Here is an 18,227-nt window from a genome sequence, read left to right on the forward strand (position 1 = left end):
TAATTGTGGAGGTTGAATCACTACATTCACATCAAGGCATTTTACTAGCAAGGTCTATTCAACTCGCTTCGTTATCAGTATTCTCCAGATATGGATTTGCAGTAGGGCCGTTCTTATGTCACCACGATCTGTTGCGTTGAAGCTCACTGATAGTTAAGCCTTCAGATGGCACTTTGAGGAAAAAGGATAACTCATTTAATTTTCCTAATTCATTGTTTCTCGTTCAGTCTCATATTGGATATAGAAAATATCACAATTACCTTGTTTCTTTACCATCTAGAACTTTCAGACGAATCGCTTTTCATATACTGTAAAAAAAAAAAAAAAACTTTTTCAGCTCACTCAGTGCTTAATGCCACCTTGACTTGATTAGCTAATCTCCAGCAGATGGGTTCCCTCCAGCTCTGCAGCATGTGTACAGGGATACACCGCTGCTCCCACATCCGGCCCAGGGGCCTCTGATTTCCCTTTGTGGAACGCTCCCTGGTTCCCACACATTACTCTCAATGTTTTGCAGTAGTGTTATTATTGTCTCTATACTTTCGTATGACTTCTCAAATTATTTTCTATTCCTGGAAGTAGATTCGAATAGAATAAAATCAACGCACATGATTTCAATGTATTTTAAAGCCAGACCTCTGTTGTCGTTTTACCACCATGAATGTACATAAGCGAGTGATGGTGAATGAGCAAAGTTTTACATTTGAATGCAAACAAGATCAATTCAGCTGTTTGGGTTTCATTTTGGGAGATAAGAATTTCCAAATATAGTCAACTATGAGATGTGAATCCAGCTTTTTGCATCACTATTAGAGGTCGGTGTTGCTAGCTTGAACAGTTTTCCACCCAACCACCTTGATTTGAATGTTGACATTGAGTTGGTAGCTAAACACCGGGCTAGGTTAGGATCAATTGGTTTATTTACAGTATGTACTTACATTTCCCTTTAATGACATGTTTATCATATTTATTGGGAAGGACTGCATTAATAGCTGGTGTAGAACAGAGGCATTCACAATACCTGAGCTATGTTTTGTTGTGTTGGATCAGATAGCATGTTGAGAGGGCCTAGATACACACAGATCATTTTACATCCCCCTCTGGGTAGCAGAAACAATAAAAGCAACACTGTGCAAGCTGTTCTGCATTTGCAAAACAAAAATCAAAAACACATAAAACTCCAAAGATATCACTTAAAAATACCTGCCAAAATGTTTGTTCTCTACCTGTGGGGGAGAGAAAGATTCACTTCAGTAGCTGCACTCATTGTTGGGGTTTCACCTTCCAATGGGTAACAAAGGAAATTAATCAAACCCAATTCTATTAAATTAGCACAATTAACAGTTCTTTCAAATCAATCTCATGTCAGAAGTGTTGAACTCTGTCACATTGACCCTTTGCACTCTGCTTTAAAGAGTAAATATACACAGATATACAATTACTAATAAATACATTTTTATTTCAAAATAAATATACTAGCCACTGACTGAAAGCAATAATGAAAGGAATATGTAGCAGAATCAACACATGAAATGAAATTGAGTTTAAGACAGATTAAAATTATAAATGAGAAATGATGAATGATGAAAAATAAATTAATTAATTATTTAAACAGAAAATATTTAAACACAGTAATGAAATGATCAAGCGGTCTGAATTTCCTAATAAGCAGAGCTAAGTGACACCAACTCTTTAGATCATCTCTGGAGATATTTCATGCGGTTGATCTCAAAACCTATAATGCTGGAATGTCCCTATCTGACCACAGCACATCTGGTGAGGGGTCAGCAGGTCACTCTCTCTCTCAATTGACCCAGGGAGGATGATTCTTGCTAGCGAGCATTGCGGGTAAAACCAGATGACAAATTTTCAGTGGAGTTTACGGCTGATCTGGGGTCCACCAGAGTCGGAGATAATGGCCTATCATCACATTCCTGTGAGGTGATGTTCCTTCCCTGTTTGAGTCATTTTTGGTGTAGGAAATGAAACCTTAATTCTTCTATTTAGTATTCTACAGAGATGTAACATTGGGTTCCCCACACTTGGAAATGTTAGGACTACAATGGTGATCCCTTCAGAGGGAGCAGCTGTCCTGATCCGATTACAGCCACCTCAAACAAAAAGCAGGGTAACCTACAACTGATCCTGCATGTTTGCCAATCCCTCGACATCATCCCTCACACTGCAGTCAGACTCGTGAAAATTAGAAAGGTCATCAAATAATTTAATTAAAGATCAGAGAGAGATAAAGGGTTGACAGCGGTATGTAATGTCTGTACGTGTCATCATAATCAGCCTGTGGTATGGGTGCAATAGAAAACTGCCTTAAGGCATTTTTTACCTAGGGCAGAATACTCTTTTCTTAACACTTTCTGCCCACCTGCTCTCATCTGGGAGTGTGCATTTATTCATTCTGATGATTTTTATAATTGCACATGTGCCCTTTATTTGGGTGTATTATTCTTCACAAAAATAATACATCAAACTGGCAAATGACTGCTACTGAATTCTTGCCTCGAAGATGTACGCTGCGTCTCCGTGTGTTTAACATTGGCAATTTTTTATCCTTTGAAAGAGTTGTTGTGAGTTGTTGGAGTTTAGTTGCAGTGTATTATCCAAAATCAGTTTAGAATTTAAATTGAACATACAGAGTTTATCTCTTGCCTATGGAACTATATAAAGACATTGTGAGAATGAGTAACAGAGAAAAAGGCCATAGTGTTGGCTGCATTCATTTAGGGGAATTTAAAGGAATTCCATACTGACTTGCAGTAGCCAAACCAATGAATCTTAACAGCTTTTTGCATTTATAAAGTTAGTTTTGGCAGACTACACACTTGGAGGCTTATAGGAAAGTGCGCTACATTCTGTCTGTGGCTGATGAGGTCACTGAGGAGTGAAGTGTTGAAAGTGATTCACTGGTCACTCTATCTCCCCCTACATTTTTTCCAGTGAAATTATTCACCAGCAAGAGAACCATTAGGTTTTGACAAATAGCACCTTTTTGGGATTTTGTGATTAATTGATGATCAAATCCCCCAAGGCCTCTGCAACACACTCTGAGCAGGTAATCGCTTCTTTTCAGACAGCTCAAGGTACACCCAGGTGGCAAGGATAGGCTCCATTTTTTAAAACTTCGGTACAGGGAAAATGAAGACATTCACACTTTCAAGGTGCTCCATTACAATCCTTCACTTGGCAGTCCCTAACGCTCTCTTTATTAGTGCTCTCCCATTCTGTGGCCCAAAGGATCCTTGAGTTGTGCTACAAAAACAGCTATGTTTGGTGTGTGTGTTCAAACAATCAGGCAAGGACTCATTAATCCATACTGAAACCGTTTTTGGAGACTGTCCAAGCCTTGTGGAGTTTGACTGCGTGTGATTTAAGGGACAAATCCACCCAATATTAAAACCAGGCATTGGTGTTGCTCTACTTTACATTTATTTTAGGGTCAATACCAATTGATTACTGTTCGTTTCATTGCACTGACAACTACAGAATAGCAGAGCCCAAAATCAACCGCCCGCTCGTATCGAAGTTGGACACAGAATAATAACATTCTCCCCAATACTATGAATAGTTTCACAAGTGATTCATCACCTACAGAACAGGTTTCCATCCCTGTGTAATAGATGCCAGCTGCGTGTTAGCTGTTTTGTGGGCTGTGCAGGATGATAAACCTCACTCCCCTTAACCTCTATAGGTGTATTTATCAGCGGCTATACTGCTAGCCTGGATCAGAGCGTCTGCCTCTAAATCCTGAGGCTTCAATCCCAGCTCGGGGTGACATCAGTTACACCTGTGCATTCCTTTTTGCATGTCATTTATACACCTCGTAAAGCAGCCAAGACGGACAGGTTTGCCATCCTTCCATGATGTAGTTGCACACTTACCACATCTCCAGTTCCTGAGTTATCGAGTTCCTACACGATTGCAAACACTGACACTTACTGGCTACTTTGGTTTAGGATACAAAGCTCTATTACTGTATGAAAGCGGGCAGTGTGTCACCCCAACAAAGCTGTTATATAAAGATACATTGAAATGTGAGAGCTTACAGCTTCCATTTTCTTGTAGATGTATGCATAAATCTTATCCAAATCCATTTAAAATAGTGAATAAACTAAACAAATAAATTGAGGTACAATCCATTTAGCAGGAAACCGCATTTCAGATGTCACAATCATTCTTAAGCAGCCTCCACTTCACTACTTTGACTCACCACATTTGTAAAATTATAACACTTAATCCCTCCTCTGTTTCTCCATTTCTCTCCCATCCCCAGTGCTCCTGTCGTCTCACTTTGTCTCAGTGGAGACAATTACAGTGTGACAGACCTTCATTTGCAAGTGCTGTTTTACCTCTTAAGGATGAACACATGGCGTTCTCATTATTGGTCGACAACACAGGGGCATCCTTCCGTATTTTACTGATTCTCCAATGCAGGGCTGATGTACCTGACAGAAGAAGAAACGCAAGACCTGAAATTACATGGATTAATGTTTCTAGGACGTAACACTTCAAATGGGCTCTCTGATGTGAGAGCCATGCAGGGAAACGGGCAGAAAATCCACTTAGGGCATCGTTTCTTTGGCATTATTCACTCTTGAAAGCGCAGCACGTTTCAGCAAGCTTCCTTGATGAATGTGAACTTCTTGCCAGGCAAACTTAAATGTGAAGTGTTTAGTGTTGGCGACACAATAATTGTCAGGATAAGGAAAGAGGAAGGCCTTGTAGCTCTAGCAAAGGAGACATACTGTATAACATTTTAATTGAATGCTTTAAGCGTCACAGATTTCAAGAGATATTTGAATTTTTTTGCTGGTTTTGATGAATATACTTTGTGGCACCAACTATGTTTAAGTTAAGTTAAAATGCAACATTTTGGATCAGGCTGTGCTGATTTGCTGGTAAGGTAAATTTCTGGTGACATCATTGCAGTGTTGATTCAGTATTTCGTAATTAAAAGTGAAATTATTTGTTAGTAGAATAGAACAGGATCTGATCAGTTGTAGTAGTAGATACTGTATATTTAAAGTCACAAGTTGTAGGGTGAGACTGGATGTATCAGTGTCAAACTGTATTTGACAGAATAATGTGATGGCAGACCAAAACCTTATCACGCTTACATCTTGATCTCCTTATATTCACCCCTATTGTATATATACGTTTTTATGAAATAGGAGATGTAACCTCATATCTCGGGTCTCCAGGTGCACATTGAAAAATAAAGGAAATTCACCAAATACGTTTTTATACCAAGAGGAGGTGAAGCCTCAGTACGGGTCACTAAACAAGCCTGAAAAGAGTGTCAGTCCATTTGACAAATGACCAGCACATTCAAACAGCCACGGACCATGACTGCAGGGGTTCAAGCACAACCAGCAGGCTGAAGATGTGTGTGAAAATGCTTTTGGCGCTTATATACTTTAACTTCATTCAGCACTTCAGCACAGAAAGAAATGGCATAACTTGTAATTGAAAACTCCAAAGAGGTTTGGGTGTGGCTACAGTTTGAAGGTTTTGTCCATGCATGAGCTCAACCAGCATCCTCCAAAAGATATTTCCACCACATATGGCCGGGTTGGCCTGCCTGTGAAGAACTGCTGTTGAAAATAGGACACATTAATAAACACATCAATAAAGTATCTCTCTCTCTCTTGACTGTTATCGATCTGTAACTTTTGCAAACCTCTGCTGATATATGAAGGTTATTTCAGGCAATGATCCAACATTGCACCCTTTAGTACATCACATCTTAGTATTACAAGCATTTTGCAAAGATCTTCACAAAAGAAAGATGAGAATTGATCTTTTTAGAGCAGCGATGCTTAATGCTTTAGTATTAATAACAATATAGAGTACCCTTTTACATGAATTTGTACTTAAATATAGCTACCAAATATGTCTCACGATGACTAAGATGTACCCAAGTTATACACACACAATAAGCCAAAAAGGAATGATTTTGATGATTCTATCACAAGCTAAATTCCACATACCAAACTTATATTGTTCCTCCTAGAACACAGGCTATTAGTATACAACATGCACATTCATGTAGCCAGAGGCACTGTATGGTTTTAAAGGTGTGTGTGGAGTCAAAAATATGCTTCCCACCAGATTGATCCAGGTGGAAATAGACCCTGTGGAGCAACAGTAGGCAAGCGGAGGGCAGAGGGCAGAGGAAGGCAGCTGCTTCGATCCATCTGGTGTGTTGGAGTTGAGTGGGGGTGGGGCAGAGGTTACAGGTGTCAAAATCTGATGAAGAGCAGGTTTAATGTATCAGTCTTATTCATCTCAAACTGTGGCTCGGTTCCGTTGACTCGGCTCTGTCCCTCGTGCACATTTCCGCCGCATCAATTCTGTTGTGCTTTGCCTTTCAATGTCTTGCTGTGCCCTCCAAGCTGTCTGCGTTCGTCAGTGGGTCCAATGATGATTTTATGTTGATTTGATGGCACTTTAAAAATGTGTTTGCAGGAATTGAGGGAGTCAACATAATATTGAGTTTCTGTCACTTCAAAATTTCAGTTTACCTGTGGAGGAGATAGCTTGCAAAATAAATCATTGCATTTCAATGGAGCAAATAGCACTGTGCTACGAAATGACATGTACAGTACATTACAGAGAAATCAGAACATTCACTCTGATTTATAGTTTTTATTGATGACTTCTAGATTGTCTCAGTCAAATCCTGTTGCGACAGCCGCTCCCCTCATGTGCTCCTCACTCCAAACCCTCAGAGTGCAGATGAGGCGAGGAGAAGCCTGCAGTGTGAATGCACAGAGCTGCTGAAACGCTGCTGTGTTATGAGGGAAAACACGAACTCCCTGGAATCTAAAGGGATCAGCATCATCATCCAGGTCCTCCCCCGCCATTGAAAAAGACGGAATTCTGAATTACGATGCAGAACTGGCTCATTTCAATAAGCATTGCCTCATTTGCATTGGCCGTGTATCGCTGTATAGCTGTGGGAATGTAGTGGGCCCTATGTGAGTTGTTTTTTTCTTTTCATCATGGTTGTGATTTATAAAGGGGAAATTGCATACAGGTGTCTGTGTGCCGTATCTCCGATTTTAGTGTACACAGTGTTTTTGTTGGGATTATACGCAATGATTTATAAATGAGGCCCTTGGACTTCTTGCACAGAAAGGTCTTATGTATGGGTGGATAAAGCAGACTGATATTGATTATGATAATCAATATGTTCTAGTCAAGAAACAGTCATGCCTCCTACTCACAACAGAAGGCGTCTTGTTGCTGCTGTTGCTGCGTTATACTAGATTGGAGATATTGTCAGTTGGGGAAATGACCTCTCTCCTTCAAAATGGATTTGTTCTTGAATGATGGTTGTAAGCTGATTCAAAATGATGAGTCTGTCGAAAAAATAAGTCTGACACACTCTCACCAAAACACAAGGTGTCAACATAACCAAAGTAGATCTCATCGTCAGTATGGGCAGTTTATCACAAGGATAAAAGACAACACAAGATGGACCAGGAGATGCAAAGTTAAAAAAAGTTGTCTCTAATTTCCAGAGCTGCTGACAAACAGCAATCCCATCCATATTGTTTGTCCAAACCAAATCTCTCAATGCACTGTTGGATCACTAGTATGGATGCTGCTGGGCACATTTTGACGATAAGCTTTGCACCAAATACATACAGAGTATACATAGAATACTATTGCAAGTGTCTCTCTGTTCTTATCTTGAGGTGAGTTTTTCTGTGGACATAGATTTCTCGGAATACAAACTGTCTCTTGGCTTATATCAGACTGCAGTGCAGGAGTTACTGGAGAGGATCAATGGCATATAGCTGCAGACACTCCTCTTTTAGGGGAAATGCACCTTTCCCATAACTCACCTCAGAGGCACAGAAGAGTGCAATTTTGGGAATAAATCCCATAAATGCTTGCACATCTCATTAGGTCCCATTTTGTGTGGATTAGATCATTCAGAAGAAACAGTAAAGAGAGAAAAGTGAAACCTAATAAAACTGCTGTGTTGAGACTGTAATACATAAGCTTGTATCTTGACAACATGAAATTCAGACATAGATTAAAAATATGACCAATGAACTGCCATGTTGTGTAAATCTGTGATACACGTGAACGTATATTTTTAAATGTCCTTTTACATTGCTTGAATAAAAATGTAAGATAAGCTGTTCTAAGCACTTAGCTGCAGCATTCCTAATCATGTCTGGAATCACTGGGGGGGGAGAAAGAAAGATTACTTGGTGTCAAAGAGGCAGAGTGCTCATGTGGTGTGAAGCTTTAGACAGCAACGTGTTCAAAGGCTATGATGTCAGAAAACAAACCCAAAAAGATACCATGCACGAAGGTGATGTCAAAAATAAACGTGAATTCGGGAGCTTCCACCTTTAAGAAGGCAGCTGTTCAAATCATGGTTGCAAGACATCTTGGAAGTTGCCGCGCACAAACACCACAGAGCCACAACTGTCATATCACATCATTGTGATCCTGCAGCATTTTATTTATATATCACTGAAATGCATTTAGAATTTCTCCTGTGTTGTGTCAAATGTAACCTATCGGCAATGACATTCATCATTAATATATAAAATGTACATGTTTGCCACATGGTTGCAGATGCATGGGAATTTCACCAATGCTGTTCATGTAAACAGTGTAGGTGGCTAAACAGAAAGCTAAATGTATGTATTCCTCTTTATGAAGACTTGGCAGTTGATTGTGTTGTAAAACTGCTGCTGGATTTTTTCTGAATACAGATTTTTATATTCAATTTGCATTTCATTATCATTAGACTGTTGACACCCACATTCTTGCTGCCATGCTGCGCAACAACATCCTGAAAGATTAAAAGCCCTGCTAATTATCTTGACAACTTCCCTAAATGTGGCAGCAGTTCTGACATGAAAACATGTCCCATACATTTATGGGGAAAAAACACTTATCTTGTACGATGTGCATGCATGAGTGATCCACCAAAACCCCTTTACCATTGGTGTATAAGTAAAATCAGACCTGGCTCCATATATTTACCTTTTAACCCAATATACTGTGCGCAGTATTTTCGAATCTGCTTCGTTGGGTAGATGAAAATGTGAGCAAATGTGAAAGTAAAAATGTCTTTAAATGAACAAGAATAGTGATTCACCCACCTGATGTGACTGAAGCCTTTGATCCTTTTGAATCCACATGAACACCACATTAATATCGAAGAATTGATACCAAAGAATTCATTCCCCTATCCTCTTTTTTACAGTGAGAAATATTTTCAGTTTTCAAAATCATACATCAGAGCAGCCTTTGTCGTCTTGGATCCTATTATATCGAAAAAGTGTATCAGTGTGCGCATTGATCTGTTGATAATAAAACAAAAACAGTTCTCCAGTTAAATGCTGAGCAAGGGATATTTACTGTGTGTGTGTGTGTGTGTGGGGGGGGGGGGGGGGGGGGGGGGGCTGTGTTTGTGTATGTGAGGTCAGCATTTCTTAGTGCAGTGGTTTAATATTTGGAAAACTGGGAAACTAACACATTTTGTTTTTGACCAGACCAACTCATCACAGCCCAGCTTCCTGCCCCCTCTCCCATTACTCCCCATTCAATTCTCCTCTAACACACTCTGCACCTCAGCTCAAGGTTATCTAATCCAGTGATTGTTATCATCGGCTTGTCAATTGATCTATTACCTCTTGCATCCCACCTATTCCACGATAACTTGATTAATTATTGTCACACGTGGGGCTGGCAGCCTCCCCACTCCCGATTGTAAAGATTAAGCTGAATTTTTCAGTGTCTTTGATAATATAAGTGTCACAGCAACTTTGATTCAGACAATGCTGAATTTGGACTCGTGGCATTTCTTGAGACACTTCAAGTCACCAATCACCTTTATTTTTGTTTGCTTCTGGGATTATTTCTCCGCAGCTTTCTGCATTTTTCAGACACATCAGATAATTTAATAAATGCGGATGAAATTCCCAAATCCAATTTGCATTTGCATGACAAGCTTCATTGACACTGTGTTCTGTTTTATTTCCAGGATGAATAGGCTGAGATGGGGACAAGAGGTTAGGGAAGACAGAGGGTCGATGTATAATGCTTTTACTCATATTTTCACAACTTTTCAGCAGTAAAACCCTCTTGTCAATTCATATAACTCCAGATAAAAATGGAGTAAGAGGATTTGTCAGTTGACGCTTCTATCAGTCTCCTTATTTGATGCCTAATTGTTCTGATGCCTCATGGATATGCACGCATCATCATATAAGCAATCCATTAATGTTGTTGAAAACAGCAATTACTGACATGCTTTAAACTACTGCTGTCTCTAGCAACGGCAGGTAATTCAATTTCACAAGACACTTTTCATGTTGGATTAAACGGTACATGTGGCTCCGGTGTTAACTTTCTGAAGTTCAGCTCCTGTGTTGTGCAAACATAATGATTTTCACCTGTTGCTATTTTGTGAAAACATTTGACGTGATGATACATAGTCTTTTTGTTAAAGTTGTCATGTAAGATATAAGTTCTCCTCAGTCTTCAACCTCGCTAAAGTGTTTTGTACACAATTAAGTCGTCTGGCATCACATAATTCAATAAGGATATGCTGTAGCCTGTGTATTCTATGTCTGTTATACATTGTTCTGTTTAGCCGCAACAGTCAAGCATTGTGCCAAGAAGAGAGAGTAGCGTGATGATAAAACAAATGTTTCATTTTAGATTAGGGAGATTAAAAAACATGTCAAGCGCTAATGAGTTGCTTATGAAATCTTGGGGCTGTAATTTAGTAGTACTTTGGAACTCTACCAAATAATGAGTGAGCCAGAATGTCCTGATGGATCAGCGTGCAAGCTTTGCCTTGAGAAAGTGGCAGCCAGAGATGGAAATAGCAGACATGTTCCCCTCTGATGTGTTCCGTCATCTGGTAGCATGGGCGAGGGTTGCACATTAGAAAATAGTAAGGACGAGGCCACAAAGGACAAGCATGTCTAACAGTGTTTGTATGGTGTTGTAGAGTACGAATTGTATAGAACAGGGATCCTAAGCTATGTGGAAGAAAGAAATTGAATGATGGAAGGGATGTATGGAGAGATATATAAGGTATAAGCTGGAACCAGATATAAGTCACTAATTGGCTGAGAGGAGGCATGTGATGGAAAAGGGCGGGAAAATGTGAACAATGGGGGAGACACGCTGGATGAGAGGAACAGAGGGAGGAACAGATAGAAATCAAAGAGGGGGAACAAACAGTTCACGACAGGACATTAAAATCAAAATCGAAAATCAAATCCGTTCCTTTTTATTCACCGGTGAAAATCGGTGAACATCAAAAACGAAGACTCTTAAATTAGACGCATCTCAGAAACTTCACGCTTCACACTTCATAGTGAAAACACTGAGCGCTTTCAAGGCTTTTAATCTCACTCCAAATAATAGGTAGGGTAGTGTCCTTGTTAGGATCCTTGGAACAACTGTATAGGAATCTACCCTTGTTGTTCCGCTCTGTGCTGTCACTCGGTCAGACTGAGAGCTTTTACTGAAAGACGTCTTCAAGGCTGACATACGGGCAAGAACAATGAGAGAGACGGAAGTCATAAAACAGCATCAGTCTCCACCTTACCACTAAAAAGATGGGGCCAGAGGAGACAGAATCAATCACATTCGTTGCCATGGTGAATAATAATAAGATGCAGCAGCTGAATCAAAACACATGCAGAGGCTACCTTTCCTGTTGGGTAATAGCACGAGCCTAATAAATAACCTGGACAGCATAATAGAGGATAAACAATGCACATGTAGCTACTCGTTGACCTTGTAGGTCAGTAAGCCCCGCAGGCCTTCAGGTGCCGGCAATTTTCTGTTTTTACACACGACTGACTGTACATACCCATGTGTTCCTATTCTGGCCTTTCTCTCCACCTCTCCCTCCCTTGCTCTCTCATCCCTTCCCCAAAAGTCTACAGTATTCATCTTCACTCTCACTTGCTCTACACTTACTGAACCACATAAAGTACTTCCAAATGATGATAAACTACCGTAATTACTGTATCGTTTGGTGTCTATAAGGTGTGCAGATTCATTTATTGAATTATTACACTCCCTCGATCAAGCGTTGCCACAAAAAAAAGTTATTTTCTGGAATATTTTAGTTTCATCTGTATACTTTTCATATCCATCATGTGCTATTTGTCACCACAGCATGTTGCTGTTAATTAATTATGTGTAATATCTCAAGACAGCGAACCGAAACTTCAGATTTCTATCTTGAGAACTGTCAGTCATTGATGATAAGTTCCAAAACATAATATGTATACCACAATGCAAGATGAGCAGCAGCACTTTCTCCAGTTAATTTGACATAGACCACCATGAGATATTGGGGGGGGGGTTCTATAATCCACTGAGTGATGCTCGGAGACAAAGACTGCAGCAAACAGGTTGAGTCATTCAATATGATACAAAGCTCTCTTAGACTGAACCACAGACAAATCACTGTGACTAAGGGCTTAGCGCCAATAATAACCTTATCAGGTGCCTTATTGTGATTTGTGTGTGTTATGGATCACGATGGCGCTTGTGTTGCCAAGAAAGAAAACGATTGCTCTCTCTGTCTCCTTTTATGTTTCCAGTGTCGCCTATAGAAGACATATTATCAAAGACATATTATCAAAGAGTTTTTTAGAATTAATGTATTATTATTACAATTAATTCACTAGTATAGCACCTTGGATGCTTGCTAGTGAACCCAGTTGTTTACCATTGCTTTCATCTTAAATCTATTTACTAACTAATAACTGTGAGTGTCTTGTCCCAAGTTTTCAAATTGATCCAGAAATAAAGAGTTAATGAACAATGATTGCTGTAGAGCAAACTGAGAAAGGTACAACCATGGCCGGCTCACTAGCACTGCGTGTTTAACTTGATGTGTTTCACCTCACAGAACTAAAGGGCTAATATATAAGCAGAAAAAGTTATGTGGGTAGTTCAGGACCTACACAGGGAAATAACAAAGAGCTGAATGTGTGGTCATTAAAATGCAGCACCACAGTACACTCTCCTCTAAATAGTCTTTTCTTTTGAAATCCGTCATCACATAGGGTTTGAAATACCTGGAAAAAGGTATTATTCTGCTGGCTCACTCAGGACCACATAGCCCTCTCTCTCCTCTTTTCCTCCTTTCATTGCAGCCCTTTCATATTCTCTCAAGGAGTTACTGTAACTATCCAAGGACATCTGTGAGGCTCCGACACCGGCACAAGAGCAAGAGAGGCAGACAGACAAACTAACTGACCTGCAGGACTAGTGAGGGAGTCCATGAGTTGATTTCCCTTTTTTATGTCCTTCAGAGAGGTTTTCTTTCCCTCTCTTCTGGCTCTCCTCGCCACAGCTCTCTGACAAACACCCCTCACCCAGGCAAGCTCCCCCTCTCTTGCTCCCTTCCCCTGCTTGTCATATGTGGTTTCAGAGCGCTAACCAAGCTTTGCGCCTCCAAGGGAGCTTCAGGCAAGTGTCACTTTAAGTTACACACAGTGCGTAAAAACCAGGCGCCGGGCTAACGGTCATAGATCTGCGCGAAATCAGGTCAATTGTCAGCATCACTACCCCACCCTCCTGGTGATATGAATGGAAGAAAAGATGGCATAATCAGCGCCCTTAAATCCATCTCGCCCCTCCTCCTAGTCTCATCGCAATCGGCCACAGAGTGAAAAAAAGCCGAAGACATAGATATAGGAGGGAACAGAGAGGAGGAAGTGTGTTGAGCTGAGGTTATGTTTCATGTGGGATTCAGATTTAACCTCACATTAAATGCTGAAAGTCCTTTTCAAAGAATCTTTTTATGATGTAAAATGAGAAGATCTGTAAAGCGGCAGCAGGCTCCTGTTATTTGGTTAAATTTGTGTGCACTGTATAGCAGCTACCTGAGTGCTTCAGCTACATCTAGTGGCAACGCTCCTGCTCCAGCATTCACTGACGACCTGTAAACTGAGGACAAATGCATCGCCGTGCTGTCTGCGTGAAACGAGGAGCGCTTTGCATGAGGTGACAGCACATTTGGACTTAACTGATAAAAAAAAGAAGAGGAAAATGGATGAATAAAATGTATGTGAAAGCACAAATGGGATCATTGAAATTCCGATTCATTAGTAATGGCTGAGGCCTTATTACTCAAAAGCCTTTCAAGCTTTCGCACAATTTGGCTAATAGCTTGACAACACTTTCTTTAATTCTGCTGCCTGTGTGTGCACGCAACAGTGAGAGAGAGGAAGAGGAATTTCAATGTCATCAAAGGTTTTGATGAAAGGCACAGCAGACGTGCATTTATAAATGTCACCAAGTAGAATTTTGGGTTCATATTTAGTGTGCGCAGTGAGCAGCGATTCATCATGTCTAATATCAGGCTTACAAAACAGTGATCATCCTCCATAGACAATGTTTGAAAAAGACTGAAACAGACTGATGGTGATGTGATGGTGAATATATTTGCCGTGCGGTGAAGATGAAAGCGACAACATGAAAAGCCTGTGTGATTCAGCGCTGTTTATGAAAGACTCTCTGCTCAGGTCCCAAAACACAAGTGTAAATCAGCAGCCACGTCGGCAAAGTGTCAGAATCCCTGCTGGCCGTCTGCAAGCGACAGAGAGGCGGAAAGACAGAGAGAGAAGAAGATGAAGAGACTGAAAGACAAAGATACAAAGTGATGGACAATGGAAAGTGACACACGCCCAAAGTAAATTAAGATCTTTCAATTAGAGAACTAGTCAACTGTCTAAGATTTGACTAACCCACATTGACTGAACTTAGTTTGAATTGAGGATTGGTTATTAAGAATTTCATTTACCAAACATGTGAAAACTTTGAGAGCTAAAAGATTGTATGCATGCAATTTGCAACATTTTGGGCTTTGAACTGTTCTAAGCCTGATAAAACAGAGGAAGGAGATGTTTCCTCTGATTTCAAAAGACATTTGATGTATAATAGTGTGAGTCCTCAATGTTTTCAAAAATTAAAAGCCAATTTGAATATCAGCAGCTTGTGAATGATGCGTGTTTGTAGCCACACTAACATGGCAAAGTAATCTGAATGTAACCGTTATTAAAAATCCATTAGTGAGGTTGGCAATTTCTTTGGTTTGGTGTTGTTGATTACAATGTTGGAATATATTTTCGATTTTAGTCAAATCCTGAACAGAATCAGAATGAGCTGTCTGATGCTTTTTCTTCAAAGTCACAACATAAATTACTGTGAGAATCTGAGCTATAAAACATGTTTGATGGGTAAACCTCAACAACAAAGGTCAGCCAGTGAGTTGAGAGTAATGACCGGTGAGTAGATCAAGCACAGAGTTACAGCATGTTTATCTCAGGTCACATTTTTAAAGCAAAGAAATAATGATTTATGATTGTTTATGACTCCAATCCATTCCCCTGCGGTTTAAAACTACAGTTATTTTTTAGATGTAGGCGCTTGTTTGGCCCTAGATTGTGATTGTCCTGCGTTGGGGCTGCTTAAGATAGTAAGCTGCGTCACTTGTTGAGCTTTAGGTAAATACACTCTCTAGCTGTGATACCTTCAAGCTCAGCTGCAAATTCTCTCTTCACGCCAATTCAACTGAGATTTGCTACTGTCTTTGATTTCTTTTCACTCCAACCCAGTCTCTCTGCTTGATTAACCTCCTTTTAGTTCCCCTGTGTTGCTATTGAATAACTATTATTATGTCATGATTGGATTGTTTTATTGTTGTTATACTATTTCCACGCTTTGCACTATTATATTCTTTCTGTGCTTGTTGGCAATAAAACTTGTAATGCTGCTTTATTAAAGTGTCGGATGGGCAGATTGACCCACTGACCAACTTACGTTTCCTTTGGGGCTTGGAAGTGGGGCAGAAAATGGGTGAGTGCCTTTTTCCATTTCATTTGTTTTACTTTTTTGTCAATTGTCAGTTATCCCATTGCAAATATATTTAAATTTCCCAAAACAGAAGACACCTTTCTTGCATTGACCTTTATCCAAGAATGAACCAAAGAAGATGCGTGGTAAGAAACAAAGCTCTGTTGAAAGTGGCCTGGCTGACTCTTCTATCAAACTGACTCTGAGACAGAGCTATGTCCTGAAATCTGAGGTCAGAATATTGTTTATATGCCAATTTTTGCTGCAAATAATTGCCCACTAAGAGCATAACATGCCCCCTGAAGAAACCTTTCTCATTCTTCACCATAGGGCACCTTGCAGAATTGCATGCAAATTACTTCCACCACCCATTCCTTCTCAAACTGCTGCAAACATATTTTTGCATTAACTTACAGGAGCATTTTTACACACTCCCCAATGAGAAATCACACAATAAAACCATTTCCACTACTCAGTAACATAGCTTCGCGTTGACGGAAAAACACAAGCGAATACGAACAAAAGGCGATAATTTTATACTCGCATACTTATGGAGGATTAAAACAGACTGATGAATTTGAACATTGCCTCACAAAACCCAGTCCATCCTGAACCCTTAGCAAGGAAGCATGAATACTAAATAGTGATGTGGCAGAGGATAAGAGCAGCCATCATGTTGGAGTGCCTTCATTATGCTTTTCACAGGCTTCATTTGAGAGCCTGCCTGTGTTATGCATTTATTAGTGTAGTTATATGCTAATTTATAAGCATAGTTATAGGCACATTACAATAAAGACAAGTCTATTAAAGCTGATGATGTGGTATTGATATACTGTCACTGTAGAATGCCGTAAAAAATGTGTTAATATTCTACCATGGCGTCTGAAACGTCTCTTAGTTCTCCGGAGCTGAATAGACAGTATGAGCATGAATGGTGCAGGTGAGGCTACATAATGCAGCCATGGACTGGAACTCAGAATAAGAGGCAGTCAATGCGCTTTTATCAAACCAAGGACGCCCTTCAGCGGCAACTGCAAAAACAAAAGAACCTGTTCGGAAAATATGTTGAGTCAAATGAGCTCACTGACGTACGGAAACACTTATAGATTATGAAACAAACACACATGCAGTAGTCATAGGCCAAGGTGACTGCACTTGCATGTTTTGCTACTAATTCAAGTAGGTTGGTTCTTCCGTTCTGAGTCAGAGGTGGCATTTATCCTGAGAGTTATGCACCTCGGGTCTGGTGACTGTTTAGCTTTCAAACCCAGCAATGCATAAAGACAGAAAAACATTCCTCTCACCTTTTGTGAATTAAGTTCAAAGACAGCGTTGTAGTCCACACAGTCTGTGTGCACCAGCTAGACCAGACTTCTGCTGCTGAAGCCCCATGCCAAACAGGTGAAGGCCAACTCCTCAGGACAAAACTCAGCTGTCTACCTTGTCCATGTCTAAACCCAAATTGCGCTCAATTCGTCAATGCTCTGTTTGGAATAAAGGAACCATTTTGCTGCTACACGATTTTCCTGCTCCCTGTCCTTCTTACAAGGAGCAGTCTGCTTCAAACTGGGATAAAAGCCCTGAACAGAGAGGGGGGCAGCTGCAAAAGCACTTAGATAAGATACTTATTTTGTCAAATCACATGCAATTCCATACAATGCTTCCACACGTAATTTGAAATTGTTCTTGCTTGAAACTTATCACCTTTTTTACAATGTTGCTCGAACATCTCTGTGTTCTAATTCGCAGAGCAGTTTGCACATTTATTCATTGTTATCCAAATGACTCCAACTAACAACCCTCACATATACAAACGCAACCACATTTACAATATTTCAGCTTTTCCACAAAACTGTACCTTAAAAAATTAAGACTTAACACTTCTTCATGCCTTAGAATTCAAACACTACCATGCAAACAATGAAACTGTCGGAAACCCAGACAGAGACTGAGAACCGCCATAAACACTTCAACATACACATCTTAAGTATTTGAAACTGTCGAGCTATGTGAGGATCAGTGTTGCTCCTCGATTTTAGGAGGACTTTATGTTTGCTGGGCTTCGCTGTGGTTCCGAAACATTAAGTGGGTCATGGAGTCGCTCTCTTTTGCCAGAGCAGATTGTGTCAGCAGGCACCAGACCAACTGGCCACAAAGATATGTTACAATTTTTCACCACAGTGCAATATTTTATAGTATTAAAATACATAGATGGAGGAAAGCCATTATTGAAGTGTAGCAGTTAATCACACACACACACATAAACACACACTCACCCATACACACATGCACGCATCTACATACATACATACTGTACATCATGACATAGTTCAACAAGTGTAGAG

The sequence above is a fragment of the Genypterus blacodes genome, unplaced genomic scaffold, assembly GCF_046128005.1.
Source record: "Genypterus blacodes isolate CSIRO-AG114 ecotype Tasmania unplaced genomic scaffold, CSIRO-AGI_Gbla_v1 ptg000067l_1, whole genome shotgun sequence".
NCBI classification, from domain to species: domain Eukaryota; kingdom Metazoa; phylum Chordata; class Actinopteri; order Ophidiiformes; family Ophidiidae; genus Genypterus; species Genypterus blacodes.